This window comes from Pteropus medius, unplaced genomic scaffold, assembly GCF_902729225.1.
Source record: "Pteropus medius unplaced genomic scaffold, Ma_sr-lr_union100, whole genome shotgun sequence".
Classification (NCBI taxonomy): domain Eukaryota; kingdom Metazoa; phylum Chordata; class Mammalia; order Chiroptera; family Pteropodidae; genus Pteropus; species Pteropus medius.
This window is the reverse complement of record NW_024356333.1, coordinates 2,747,192-2,762,511: the sequence shown is the minus strand read 5'-3', so window position 1 is coordinate 2,762,511 and position 15,320 is coordinate 2,747,192. Positions and strand designations below refer to the sequence as shown.

The 15,320-nt window shown below is 46.3% G+C and overlaps 1 protein-coding gene and 1 pseudogene across 1 annotated transcript in view; both read left to right on the top strand.

Moving 5' to 3' along the window:
• Positions 1-15,320, top strand: part of CNTNAP2 (contactin associated protein 2) — a 1,613,390-nt gene that overhangs the window by 1,499,238 nt on the left and 98,832 nt on the right. The gene's annotated exons all lie outside the window — the stretch shown is intronic.
• Positions 6,965-7,083, top strand: LOC120601574 (uncharacterized; annotated as a pseudogene).

The following is a 15,320-nucleotide window of genomic DNA, read 5'->3' as shown; positions in this document are numbered from 1 at the left end:
TACCATTTTATCAACATTGTATTTATTGGCTTTTTATAGGAGACATTTTCTTGCTTTAAACTACGCCTTCTGTCCTCTCTTTAAAAGTAAGTGACTTATCTTGCCACTTCGCCATTGCAAAATGATATGGAAAGTTAAAAAGAGCTCAACGGTTGCTTTTAGGATCAGTATAACAGAGGAGGCCTGCGACAGCCATAGGCTCCTGCAGGGTGAACCCTCGCTCTCCCCGAGAAAACGCCTTGTTTATCAGAACCACGTCCCGTGGGCCGTGGAAGCACATGCAGAGGTGAGGGTGGGGTGAGCGGGAGGGGAGCGCAGAGGTCACAGGCTGAGTGATTCCATTTCCATGTATAGTTCCCAAAATGAGAGTCTGGAGTGAATTCCGTTTCCATGTATAGTTCCCAAAATGAGAGTCTGGAGTGAACGTGAGTTAGGAAGGCCTCCGTTCTGGCACATTCTGCCAACTGGGGCTTCTCTGGAACTAACAGCAACTCTCGTAGAACAAACATGAGCTTCATCAGAGCTGCTGGGAATCAGAGTTCGCCCTGCAGGAGGGGAGACGGGCAGACCACTTCAAGACCATGGGGCTTCTGAAGCGCAGAAAGCCAGAGAACTCCAGATAGCCGGGAGCTGGAGAGTGAGGAGAACACGGGGGACCAAGAGAGGGTTTGGGGAGAGTGTGGTTCGGCCGCTCAGGATCCTTTTGGTCGCAGATGACAGAAAACCAGTTCAGAATTCATTTTTAGGAAGAATTTTTGGGGTAGATCATGGAATTGAGGAAAGGGAACCCAAATTTTCGAAAGAGAATCTAGGGGGCCAGGAAGATCAAACAAAGAGAAGAATGCCACTAAGCCCCTCTCTCCGTCTCCTCGCCAACCTCCACCCCGAAGTTTTCCTGAAGCTATCCACAAATCCATCTTGAGAACTCCTGTAGCCTCAGAAGTGTATGGAGAGAGAGAGAATAGAATGCTCAGTATGATTATTTCCGTGCGAAGGGATTACAAATAGTCTAATTTCTTCTAGTTTTCTGTATTTCCTAATTTTCTATTAGAAACACGTTTTATTTTTATAACCGAACCAAAATATGAAACATATATCCACAACCTATTCTGATATCCTCCAGTTATAAATATAATGACACAGATATTTAAATAACGTCAAATTAAAATGTACTTCTAATCAAAAACAAAAGGCTAATACAAAGATAAGTTTAAAAGTACTATGAATGAGGCCTTTAGAATTTAAGTGAAATTTTATACCTTTATATATACTCAAACATCATATAATTTAAACGATGTTTACCAGTGTTTACAATGTTTTTAAAAGCAGGTTTACTTTCCTAGCAGGGTTTCACCGAAGCTAACATTAAATTAATTTGCATTCCCTGAGCACACACCATCTGAAATGGCGCTGAGCACTTGAGGGAAATTGACGTTGGATGAAACATTTGCTGCCAGAAAACAAAGTGCCCAGCCTCCACGTAGATAATGAAGAACTGACTCTAGGAGTTGTCAGACACCGGAGTGAACCAGAACCCGTGACAACCCTCAAGTGGCGTCATTTATGAAAACTCACAGTTGCACCAGGGATAATAGCTAAAGGCTTAATGCCAGTCAAAATGTAAAACAAACCCCAGGCAGGCAGAGAGCACCTGAAGAAGTACTGTATGTGAGGAGAAATTATACCAATTAGCATGAACCCAAGAACTGAACACTGCAATGAATAATTCCAAAGTCTTGTGTTGCAAATCCTTTCTTCTTACTTTCCTTCCTTCCTGCCGTCCACGGCTCTTCTCTTCCCTTCCTTGCATCCCAACCACACTGTGCAAAGGGTCTAAGGTGGTTTATAGGGGAACTAAAATGAAGTTGGGAATTAGAGTAAGTCACAAAAAATAGGGCTCCAAAATATGGGGAAAGTAGATCATAATTATCTAGGTCATAAGGTCTCGCCCACGTGCATAAATTTGGCCAGAACTTCTTTGTAGCTGGAAGTACACACGCCATAAAGATAAAATACTCAGTTTCTCTAGAGCATTGAAATTTTTAGGACTCTACCATTATTTTTATTTGTTTACTACCACAGATAATATTTACTGGCATAGAAAGCCGCCATGGCATGGACCATTTAGGCAACATCACATACATGGCAACAGCTCACATTTATTGACTGTGTTCGAGGCCCCGTGCTGAGCACGCCACACACACCCTCTCACTGACTCCTCACAAAGCGTGAGCGAAATCACCCAACGTTGGAAAGCAGGGACGGCAGCAGCAGCATAGCCGAAGCTGGGTCCGTCACACGTAGAAGTTGTTCACACATGCTCCTGACCACTGCCTAGCAGAGAGGTGATGGAAGGGTGGTCACGGAATTTTGATGGTGGCTGCCACTCGCCAGCAAGAAATTTGGTGATGTTGTTGCTATCATTGTTGCTGTTATTAACATTATTATAAAGTAGTTCAAAAACACGCCAAAGCACAGAGAATAATAAATATACACCTATGCATCCACCACCCAAACTTTACAAATTTTGGCATTTTCCTCTATTTCTTCAGCTTTGTAAAATGCAGCGCAGTAGACAATGTCTTCAGCAGCATTTCTGCAGCAGACACTTTTCACAAGAAACATTTTTTATGAAATGTTTCGATGCGGAATCTCCTTAGGAAAATCAAGCATAACTTAAAAATGGATTTCAGCCCAAACAATTCCATAGGGATTGGCGTGGAATAGAATGATGGGGAGACGAAGCGGGCAGGGGGCTGAAATGGTCCCACCTCCTGATGTGCCGGCCTGGTCCAAGGGTAGGACTGTCTCAAAAACATGAATAAGCTGCGTGTTTGCTTAGTAACTGTCAGCGTTTGGGCAGATTCTGAGGGAAGTGAGGCGATAGCGAGCTCAGGGGTATTTGTCTGGCCCAGACGCTTAACCCACATCCTCTGAAAATCAGACGAGCGCGTGGTAAGACTGTGTCATTTGGCTTTCGCGTAACTGGAGGGCCATCCCATCGTTGCCGAGAAGAGGCTAACAGATTTCTTGCAAGCAAAATAAGGACTTTCTTAAAAAATAACTCCAAGTCCTCAGGAACAAATGATGATTAGGTCCCCAAATTCTTAAACCAACCACATAGATCATGGCTTCAAATATTTTCATCAGGAATTTTCAAAACAAGTTATTCAAAAAATTCACTGAATTCTGTCTCTTAAAATAAAGATGATAACTTGTTGCCTGATATTAATCAGAATTTCAACCAAACTGTATAAAAACAGTTGCCTCAACTGCTACTTAAGCTATATATTTTTAGGCTACTTAAGCCTAAAAATGGTCAGGGAAGTGTTACCAATAGCAACAAGCAGTGTGTGCTAAATACTAGGGAGAGGGGAAAGGAGACAAACGTTAAGACAACACCAGTCACTATTACACATTAACCCTGAAACCTCAGTGGCTTAACCCAGTGAGAGCCTGGCCTGTATCACGTGTCTTTTGGAAGCGGAACGTCCTGGGTCACTGGCAGTGACGAGCTCATGCTGGGTAGGGACTCCGAAGACCTGCCATCGCCACTGATTCCTTTGCGGTTCCTCAATCTGGCGAGATTTCTCTTATTTGCACGCTGTCGTCTGGAAGTCTCTTCTTTTTCTGAGACCTACCAGGGCCCCCTCTGAATGGAGCACTAGGGATAATGCACCCACTAAAGCCGTGCAGCTTTCAGCGACCATTTCCTGTCGGCATCAGATGTGCTGCGGGCTGTTTTACACTCAAGCCTTTCGTAGACCAGACCAGTGGTCCCGTTGCCAGAATAATTCCTTCAGAGCCCGAGTTGGCTTCAGAGCCTCTTGCTGTAGTCAGTTCCCTGTAGAAACACCCTACATTCCTTCCTAGACGTAAATCTTGGACTTGCATAATCATTTGCTTCCAAGTATCTCTCTCTCTCAAGGTCATAGCAGCTATCTTGAGAGCATCTGAAACAAAAGGCTTAGGTGGGAAGTAAAGACCCTTAATTTTAACTTCACCGAGGGGCTAAGTTGGTTTGCTGAACCGAGAAATCTTAATGTGCCTTTGTTGCTCAAAGCTTTTTAAATTTTTATTTCCTACTCTCTGGATTAAGGCTCTAAATTGTTGGTCTTTTCTCTGCTCCCTTTCATTGATGTTTAGAAACTGGCCAATTCTTTTTTGAACTCATCCCTTCCATTATATAGGCAGTGGGGAGCAGCTGGCACCCACGCCCGTTTGGCTGTTTTGAAGCACTTCCCCTAAAGCTACAGGTCACAGGCACTCAGTCTGCCTCCCAGGTGGCATGAGGGGACAGTTTTACGAAGTATTTCACTGGATATCATAGCTTTCCGTCTTCTAGCCCCTCATACTGGTTTCTGCAGCACATGCTCCACGACCACAGACTCAGTGCCACGTATTTTAGGTTTCTGTGATGGCAGCACTTCCCTCTTGGGTACCAATTTATGTATTAGTTGGGGTTATATTAGCTGCTATCACAAAAAAATTTTCAGAGGCTTAATACAGATAACTTTATTAATACAGATAACTTTATTTCTTGTCCATATGAAGGTACGATGCCCGTGTCCTAGTTGGAGAACAAGTGTCCTTCACACAGTGACATAGTCCCTGGAGTTGAGTAGAGTGCAGTGAGCACAATATATAAATAACCTGATAAGAAGTTGTTTGTGCTAATGTCAAAAAATGATAAATAGAGCAAAAGAGATAGCTCAGTGCTACAACTACAAGAAAGGATAGGACGCTGACGAGTGGGGGCAAGAGACACAGGGAAGAGTATTTAAGTCGGAGGAGGGAAAGCGGGGGGTGCATGTTCTGACAGAGAACAATGCCAACCAAAGATTCAGGACTTAATCCTCTTTCCATCCCATGGAGTAGGAATGACCACCGCTGGACAAGGCTCAGTAAAATGGATTACCGGGAGAAATACGGACTCTGAAAGTGGTAGCATCATATGGTCTGTAGTCCCATACGGATACTGAATGCTACAAAATCAGTAGTCTGGAAAACATGCAGAGCTTTGTCAAAAATTGTTGAAGGGACACATACCAATGATGTCACTTATGTGAGGAATCGGAAATAGACGCGTAGAAGCGGAGAACGGGGTGGTGGTCGCGTGGCTGAGGAGAGGCGGAGACGTGCAAGCATTAGTCGAGGGGCCGAAACGTTCCGTTTCACAAGGGGAGTAGGTCCTGGGGATCCGCTGAACGGCACAGGCCCCCAGTGCGCGGTGCTGCGTGGTGCGCTGGCGCGTGTCCTGGCGAGGCAGGTCTGACGTTGAGCACTCTCATCCGATAACGACGGTGGACCGAAGCAGGAGGAAGCGTTCGGAGGGAACGGACTGTGGTGACGGCTTCATGGACACATGCTTCTCTCCAGACTCACCGCAGTGTGTGCATTAACCGTGTACAGATTTTCGTTGGTCAAAAATAAATAAAGTAGATAGTGGCAACAGTGAAGGATTGTTCAGGGAATTTATTAGCAGTAAAATGAGGAGTAATTCATTGTGGGCTAGTAGGGAAGCAACAGACGTTAATTGACATGGAAGGTAGATGGGCGGGGCCCCCAATTCACCACTTTCAGTATGTGGAGAAGGGTTCATTGTAAGGCATTTTAAGTAATCTCTCTCCAGGAGAAAATCTCTTTGCACTGGAAGGGCCATAATAATCGTGTTAGCGCTCAAAACACTTTCTTATGTATTCTCATTTGATACACTCAACCTTATGAGTTGGGAAAAGCGGATGCTATTAGGCCCATGAAAGAGCTGAGAAAACAGAGATTAGGGAGATTTAAGTGACTAACAAGGTCCCAGTGCTAAGGAAGGACAGTCTTACCTAGAACCCAGGTAGCCAGACCCCTCCCCCGGTGGCTGGTCATCACTCAACCGTGCCTTTGCAAGCAGTCAAGGGAGCCAGGCTCAGCCCTGCTAGTTTGCCTTATAAACTTGAAAATTTTTAAGGGGGTTAAATAAAACTAAGGTTTGGGGAATTAATGTTTTGTGTGGGATCGATTGGGGTGGCGGTGGGAGGTAGTAGCAGGCTCGTCTGATAAACTATTTTGACCTGTGCTGTGTTTAGAGGCAGGAACGTGGAGAGAAGTACCTGGAAGGTGGTACGACACCTTCACGGCTCATAAAATGCCACCTGCAGCTGGAAGGTGAAGTGGGCACATTAACAGTCTCTTTAGGAACAGAGGATGAAAGAGCAGCTTTTTAAAAATTGTTAGATCTGCTAATAAAGATTTTTTTCGTGTAATTTTCTCAAGAATATCAGTGAAGATGCTAGGAATTCTTTCTCACTCCTGGATGGGAAAACCCTCCTAGGGCAATAACAGTGCTAACGACAGCGGCGGCAGAAGTGATAATCAGTGTTTCTTCATTGTGCTGCGAACCGCTGTCTTTTCTTAGTGCTCTGCAGGCTGTTCTTTATGTAAACAATACACCCGTGAGGTAGACACCATCATTCCCATTTTACAGATGATGGCACAAAGACATAAAAGGTCAATAAAGGGTAGAGTCACGGTACAAATCCAGATCTGCCTGATCCCCAAGCCCAGACTCTGAACACTGATCTGAAACCGAGCACGGGTTAGTTGGTCTGGTCAGATGCGAGAGAGGACCCTTCCTCAAACGCACGTCCGCCTGATGAGGAAGCCAAGTTAGGAAACTGACTCAGTACGATTTCCGCTGTGGGGGAGGAGGAAGTTTCCCTCTACCCTTCTAGATCTTTTCAGCTGGTCTAATTAAACTTACATGAGAAAGATCAACAAGAGAAAAATAACCAAATGTAATTACATACTATGGGAGCCCCACATACATGAGAGAGTCAGGGACCCCACCAATGTGAGGTTCTGTGACAGAAAGTTAACATGAAGCATAAATGGCACTGTGAGCCAAGGAGTAGGACAGGCGCCTGAGGCTTCAGAAGGAAAGGAGTCATTCACAGATCAGTAAGAAGAGCAGATGGTCTGCGGCCTCACCACCCTGAACCCGCCCGGCCCCGTCTGATCTCGGAAGCTAAGCAGGGTCGGGCGTGGTTAGTACTTGGATGAGAGACCACCTAGGAAGACCAGGTGCTGTAGGCATAAAAAATAAAATAAGGGATTGTAAGCTGACAAGGCCCTTACAATCTGTGAGGTCAACCAAGGATTGCCTCATCTAAAAAAAAAAAAAAATGAAGAGTGGAAGTTTAGTAGTTAGATATTTGCCCCACCAAATAGATCAAAAAGTTGTCTCTGATAATAATTCTTATGGGCAATGCTCCCCAATTTAGATTCTTCTGGATAGTTATGGGAGGGGCAGAAGTTTCTCCTTAGCCTGTAGGATCTCAATTCCTTCATCTCTAAATAATCCAGTGACAACGTAGCACATCCTGAGGAGTCCTTCGCTGTACCCCTTCACTACAGTGTATTGTTAGATAAATGAGAGGTCCATAAAAGTGTACGCAATAGGCTCCTACATGGAGCCTTTAAAAGAAACCGTGAGTAGTGTTTACATTAAACAAGATACATAACTTACTGCAGTTTGTGAAAAATTACATTAATTTTTGAAATTCCAAATTAGGTGATAGTCTCCTTAGAAAAAAATAATGTAATGGAAGTGAAAACCCATTTGTTAAAAGAAAAGACCTAATGCATTGGCTGGCTGTCATAAAACATAACTGCGATACGTGGAAAAGAACTAAGAAGTCCAACTATAAGGCCAGCGTTTTTCTACCACACAAAAATGCTCGTCGTCAGATCTTCCAGGGAGCATGCACAGAGCCTCCTGCCTCTCCTGTCAGCCTGGGCTGAAATTAGATGCCGAAGCTCAGACGAATTACTTAAAAACATGAGCCTTTTTTACCTTTGAACTTTCTGCCAATAAAGAACAATGAAGAAAGAGTGTATAGATGTAGACACTCCTGAAAATTTTAATATCAGAGGCTGTTTGGAAGCATTCAATCTCGTTAGGGCTGTCAGAACAAATAAAGAAAGTTGACCTAGCTAGCCCAAGGCTCTCGTCTCGAAATTACGTTTGCTGGACCTTGGCTAATTGAGTGTTCACCTCCTCTGGGGTCGGACTCCCAGCCCTGGTTGTGCACGGCCAGCCCGCTTGGCAGGAGGGAGGCGGGCGCAAGAATGGTGATGAGCCCTTCACAGTGTCCAGCTCGTTCCCTCCCAGGAGGACTGACACGCTGGCGCCATCCCGTACAACCTCCCCTCCCCCCACAGCGGGAGACTGGCTCCTGAGGCTCCGTTCTGCGGAGGGCACGGGTCGGCCTGCGGCGTTAAGCGGAGACACCGCAGTTAAGGAAGGAACTCCGAGGTGCGCAGTGGAGAAGTGACGAAGATCCTGCCAAAGAAGACAAAGTGTTCCCAGATGGCTCGGGACCGTTCCATTAACAATGGACTTTTCTTATACTTAAAACCATAGGTGGATCGCTAAGCGTTTGACGCGATGACCTCTAATCGACATCATCTCTTGCCCATGACCACCACCCAGCCTTCCGCATGACAGGAAAGCTCCAAACTCCTCAAGCCCGACGTGGGTGGAAGCGGGCGGTCCCCAGTGCCATTCCACGAGGCTGCTTGCTGACAGGCATTGCCCCAGAAATTTAACTCAACCTCATTCAAAATAAATCTAAGGAGAACAAACATGCGCTGGGTATCTGCCAGACAAAAGAAATTCAGGTAGATAATACGAGTCGGCGGAGCAGTGGGAATGAACAAGGTGTGTCTTCTGCCTTCAAGGGGTTGATATTCCAGGAAGGGGAAGAGGCATACGCACACTCGAAGTGCACTTCTCCACGCGGGAGAGTCCTGCTCCACGTACTTCTCCTCTAGAAGAGACCTTGTCAAGTTGGTCTCCCTATCGACATGTAAGTAACAGGAAGGGGATAGAGCAGAAGGAAGTGCTGGGCCGGGAACGGGGCGGTAGCTCATGAAGCGAGATTTCCTTTTAGGATGGCCAGCATCGAAGCAGAGACCCACAATCGGGATTGCTGAGTTCAGACGTTGTCACTAAAACATGAATAAAACACAAACGGCTCCTGCACTTTGAAACCCTGTGTTCTCTGGCGAGTGACGAACTCTGTCTCCTTATCTGTAAACTAGGAATAAGGCCACCTGTTTTAGTGGGGTTCGCGTGTGTTAAACAAAAATACACATGAAAACATCCAGCATAGTCCACCTGCCAAAAACCGCTACTTCCCTTCCCTACTTCCCAACCCCTTCTCTCTCTTAAAAGCGAAAATAGGAAGAGATCAGCAACCAGGTCACTATCAACAGGGCCTTCAGGACCCGCTGATTTGCAGGTCGGCCCGCAGAGCAAGTCCTCAGCACTAGAATGTTCTCAGTGGGCAGCATGGCTGTTGCCTCTGTGAGCTGCGGTCCAGCAGAGGAGACCTCAGTCACATGGACATGAACCAAGGCCCAAAGGAAGTGTCAGCCGATGCTGAGGAAACACAGAAAGGGGTGAAGTTAACCCCCTGAGGGAGGGACGGACGGGCCAGGGAAGACTTACAGAGGCGTCTGAGCTGTGATTAGGCAGTTGTCCGTGCGGGCGGCCATGGACTTTTCACTGCAAGGATGCAGTGTCTACTCTTCTGCAATTCATAAAAACTATACAGAGGAACCTAAGAAAAAATGAATTCAACCCATCCCACTCATGTGATCTGAACGAGAAAAGGACTCCTAATAAACACGTCACCGTTCCCAAGTTTCCTTTTCTAAAGCAGTTTCATCCGCAGATGGATTACGCAGGGCTGGGCCCTCCATCCCTGCACCCCAGAAACAAGTGTTCACCTCGCTTCACATGTCCTGCAGCTCAGTCGGAAAGCAGTTGCAGTGCAATTTTTGATCCAGTTCAGGAGCTGAGATGTCAGCTCTCTCTCCATCAGAACACAGCCAAAGCTTATAAACCCGACGTTGGGGAGTTCATTTTTCCCCCAAGCACATGAAGCCCATAAATCATCTCTGAGAAAGAAGATAAGGTTCCTGGATTCCTATTTTGTCTGGCATGAAAACCAGAGTCCAATCTATGAGGCATTATATTGTTATATCCATCTGCAGTGCACTAAAATCACTCTCAGAGATTGTAATTCTCAGAGCTATTTTTTAGTACAATAGGCAGAGCAGGTTGTTTCCCATGCAGAGGTAACTGAAAGCAGACGCCTATCTCACATAAATTCATCTCCTCTCTGAAAAATAAATGTATCCCAACAAGCGGTCTTAAGTTCTGAAGGGTTACCTGCTGCCCTTCTGCTCCAGAAAGGGAAATGTCACCCCTGGGCTTGAGGGCGTCTGGTCGACCGGACAGCCTGGAGAGGGCCCTGAGCTGGTGCTCGCATGCCCTCCAGTGGTCAGTGGCCATAACTAGCGCTGAGAGTGGGGAGGGGAGACTTCATGGGCAAAAACTGGCTGAGGCGAGGTTTTCTACAAATGCGGAGTCATGGGTTGCAGCATCTGATGTGCAATGCCGTGAGGCTGGTGGGACTTGATGTTGCTTATGCAACTAGAAGCCTGCCATTGTGTTCAGAGGGTACAGCCTGGGGATTTTGCTTACCCTCGCACACCTCACAGCTTTGGCCCTGAGGCGTGGGCACTGGAGGGCCTCGAGAAGTGTTTGCTGAGCGACTGAATAAATGAGAGCGTCGAGTTTCTAAGTAATAGATTCTGAGCGCACACCATACTCTTGATGCTTTTTAGAATGCGTGGATTCGCTTTCTAAGGTATATTTGATTTACATTCCCCCCCTTGGTCATCACTTAGTGAACTAAAAGAATTAGTCCTACTCTAACGTGTTTGAGGTAAGGAAATATGATCCAATGTTGAAGGGGGAGGTAATAAAAAGAACTTTGTGGTTAGAATAGAGGGTCTGGGCTGTAGTTCAGGAGCGAGGATGAAGAACGGAGGAAGGGCGCCCAGAGGGAAGTGGGGCTCAGAGAACGAGGCAGCTGAGTCGGTGGCTGCCGCTGTCCATTTGTTACAGCTTTAACACGCATGCACACACACATGCACACGCACATTAACACACATGCACACGCACATGCACTCACACACGCATGCGCAGCGCACATGCAATCCTGCGTTCACGCGATGCGTCATCAGCACACACATGCACGCGCATGCACTCACACATGCACTCACGCATACATGCACTCACACGCACATGCACGCGCACATGCACACTCACACATGCATGCACACATGCACACACACACACGTACTGCACACGCTGGCGGGAGGTGAACGCTCTGCCTCTTACATCATCTCCTAGCCGTTCCTGTTTCCTCGCCATCCCTACTGAACTCTCCCAGCCCTCCCCCCATGCTGCTTCTTAGAACAGGCTCCGAACTAGTGTTAAAAAAAAAAGAAGTTAGTGTTTCCTGGGAGCTGCCTTCCCTGCTTTCCAGAAGCCAGCAGAACTAGTCCTCAAACTCCCCTTTGAGGCCCACGGCATTTACCCCACACACATTCTGAAGTCACTCTGCATGTGACGCTTTTTACGATACCTGTTTCCACTCTTTCACCTGGAACAGAATTTGAAGGATGTGATTATCGGTCCTCTGATAATATCAGTGTTTGGCCTTCCTCCTGAATATTCTTATTGCTGCCAAAACCTACTGGAAAAGTAACATCGGTAGAGCCTCTGTACTAAAAAGGATGTGTTTGCTGAGGCTTTTTTTTTTTTTAGTATCAAGAAATTTATATTACAGTTAAAATCAATAGAAATATAACCTTTCCAACCACATAAAATGAGTTCATTTTTATTATTAGTCTTTTTCTGCCATTACAGTGTAGTGATTTCAAAAGGAACCAGGTCAACTTAAGCTTTATTGAAAGACTATTAAAGAAACAAACTCAAACTCTTTTAAATACTGAAGCCAGTGCATTAAAAAGATCAATAAAGTAAAAGCACCTGGGATTGCTTTATTTAAACACCCCAAATATGAGAATCATTCCACGATCACAATTGAGAAAACGTATAAACCTAGAAGACCAGCCAATAAAAAAAAAAAAAAATGCTGTTTCATTAAATAAGTTTAGAACTGTAAAGCTCTTAACTTTTTAGTCTGATGTAGACATACGGCATTTGAATTTTCTCTCAGTATTTTAAAACATCCTCTGGCAAGCAACCATTGATCAGTGAATACCATTTACTTAGGAAAGCCTTTCACTCCTGGGGTTAGGACAATGACAGCGATAAAAAGCTCAGTTTCATTTCTTTAAAAATAACAAACACAGGATTAGGCTGTAGGGATGGGGAATCCTAGAATTGTAGGGAGTCAGGAAATTTCCTTTCTAATGACACTTAGCATGGTATCTTGCACATAGTAATGTATATTAAACTGAATATTTACTATGGACTTTTCAGACTTGAGTTACCCACAAGCCTCAGTTTCCCCATATCTGAGTGCAATGATAACCTTTTCTACCTCCTTCCATAGATATGAGAACAAAGATGGTTGTCACAAACCTCTTTCACTTCTTCCTTACAAACTATAATGTAAATTGCAAATTTAACGTACATTTGCTTAGAATAATTTTAACGATCCTGATGGGCCGTCAAGTCTGACTCCTGACATAACGTGGAGTCACCACCAGGCCTGGCCCAACATCACCAGATAGAGAAAACATGCTTTTCTTCTTGGTAGCAAAACTCCTGGAGGTAGTCATCTATGTTTGCTGTTTCGGGTCAGCATCTCCCACTATCCCTCTCTTTTTTATTTTCAATCAACTTTAGAGAAGCGTAAATTGCCGGCAATAAAATGCACACCCTTGAATTATGCAGAATGATGAGTTTTGACAAATGTGCACATGCAGCTAACCAGCACCACTGCCAAAATAGGGAACATTTCCAACACCCCGGAAGGTTCTTGGGAGTCCCTGTCCTGTCACTTTCCACCAAGCATTGCCCCAGGCGGCCTCACCTCACGCTTCTGTCCCACCAAAACCACGGGCGCGCTTCGCCCGTTCCGTCCCTTCACACAAGTGGGATCGTAGAGCGCGTAGTGTTTCCTGCCTGGCCCCTTTCACCCGCACGGGGGTTCTGAGATTCCTTCTTGTTGTCGTGTGTGTCCGTAGTTGGATTTTGACATATTTAACAACTTGCCACCCTTTGTCTGTTCCTTCACTTTTCGATGGACATTGGTATCGTTTCCAGTTTGGGGATATTACAAAAACACCTGTTGTGAACATTCGCACTCTTATGTAGATTGTGGACATACTTTTTTCATTCTTTCGAGTAAATATCTGAGAATGAAATTGATAGGTTATATGGTACGTGGATATTTAACTTTATAAGAAATTGTTTTCTATTTTATGTTTCCTTCGGCAAAGCTGGAGAGTTCCAGTTGCTCCACATCCTCACCAGTGTTTGATGGTGTTGGTCTTTTTAATGATAGCCACTCAGATGGGTATGTAGTGGTGTCTCATCTTGGTCTTAGTTTTCATTTTTCTGGTGACCAGTGATGTTGAACAGCTTTTCACATGCTTATTGATCGTTGGTAAATCTTTTTGTATAGTATTTGTTCAAGTTTTTGCCCTTTTTTACTGGACTGTTGCCTTTTCATTATAGAGTTATGAACGTTCTTCATATATTGTGAATATGATTCCGTTGCCAAATGCACATGTCGTGGATATTTCCTCTTGTTTTCTCTTGTGGCCATTCCTAGTCGTGCTTTTGCCCACTCCCCTAAAGCCACCGTCACCAAGATCAGCAGTCCAAGGCAATTTCGGCTCTCATGTTACTCCACGTAAAGGCCATATTTGATACAAGTGACCCCTTCCCTGTGAGGACACTGTCCTCCTCTTGTTTCCTCCTCCGTCACTGGCCCTTCTCAGTCTCCTTTTCCCGACCTCCAACGGGCATGCTTCTGCGCTCAGTCTTAAGTCCTTTTCTCTTTTCTGTTTTTATTCGCTCCCTTGACAATCCCATCCAGTGGTACAGCTTTGCATTTTATCTATATACCCAAAACTCCCAAATCATTATCTCAACCCAAACTTCTCCCAGTATGCTGAGCTGACTGCCAGACGTCTAAACAACTGGCGGGATGTCTGATAAGCATTTCGAACTCGATCTCTCAAAATCTGGCTCCTGGCCCGCCCCCTCCCCACGACCGGCCTCACCGCAGCCTTTGCACTTGACTCGGTGGCTTGTCCATCCTCCCAGCTGCCTGGGCCCGAAGCCTGGGAATAGCACTGTCCTGCTCTCACACTCCACATCCAGCCTGTCAGAAAGTTAGATTGGCTCTACTTGGAAAACATCCAAATTCTGACAGGTCTCACCACTTCTGGAGCTGCCGCTCAAAGCCCGAGCCCCATCGGGTGTCCTCACAGGGGTCTCCTCCCTGGCTCCGAACTTGACCCCTCCCCCCTGCAGGTGCAGCCTCAGGGCAGGTCCTGTCATTGAAGGGGTCCGTCAGATCACCTGACTCCCCCCTCGGGAACCCGCCCGCGGTTCTCGTTTCTCTCAGAGGAAAAGCCGGTATTTGCAGTGGCCCACGAGGCCCGGCGTGAGCTAGCCGGCGTCTGCTCCATGGCTACACTGCCAGGAAGTGTCCACGCAGGGGGTGGCTCTCTCTCAGTCTCCGGAGCCAACGTCCTGTCCTGCACGTCCCTGCACGTCCTTGCTCGCACCTCCTTTCCCCGGCGCCCCTTACTGAAGGTCATGCCCCCGGCCCCCTCTCCACTCCCCCTCTGGTTTGCCTCTCGTCTGCGGGGGAAGGCAGCATGTTTCATTTGCTGACGTTATTACATCTTTTTCTCCATGTCTCCCCATACTAAGAAGGAAAGTACATGAGGGCAAAGATTTTGTTACTTTATCCGGTAATATATCCCAAGTACAAACAGCACAAAACGCATAATGCGCTCTAATAAAGATTTATCGAATGAATGAGAACCCATAATACTGCTCCAGATTCCTTTCACATAACATGCTCCCAAGCAAATCTTCTCCCATCCAGTGAGGTCCAGGTGTCCTGCATCGGCCCAGCTCCATTTTCATCTCTCCCCTAGATGAGGCCGACCTCTCGGCTTCATGGCCACTGGCTTCTGAGTTCAGCCAGCGGGACATGGCCAGGAAAATGGAAGGCAGGAGGTGAGGGAAACCAGGGTCCGCATTGTACCCACCTCTGCCCTGCTTCCTTTCGGCCCGACTATGGCTGTGCAGACCCTCAGCCACTGGCTCCACTTGGTCAGTTGGCCCCTCTTCCATGGCCCTGCCACCAAATTCCCTCCCCTTGCCTGCTCAGGCCCAGGAACAGCAGTGCCCACCCCATGGTTGTCGCTTGAGCACTAGCATCCCTTGTGGCCCCGATAGCACTGCCCACTTCTTGATA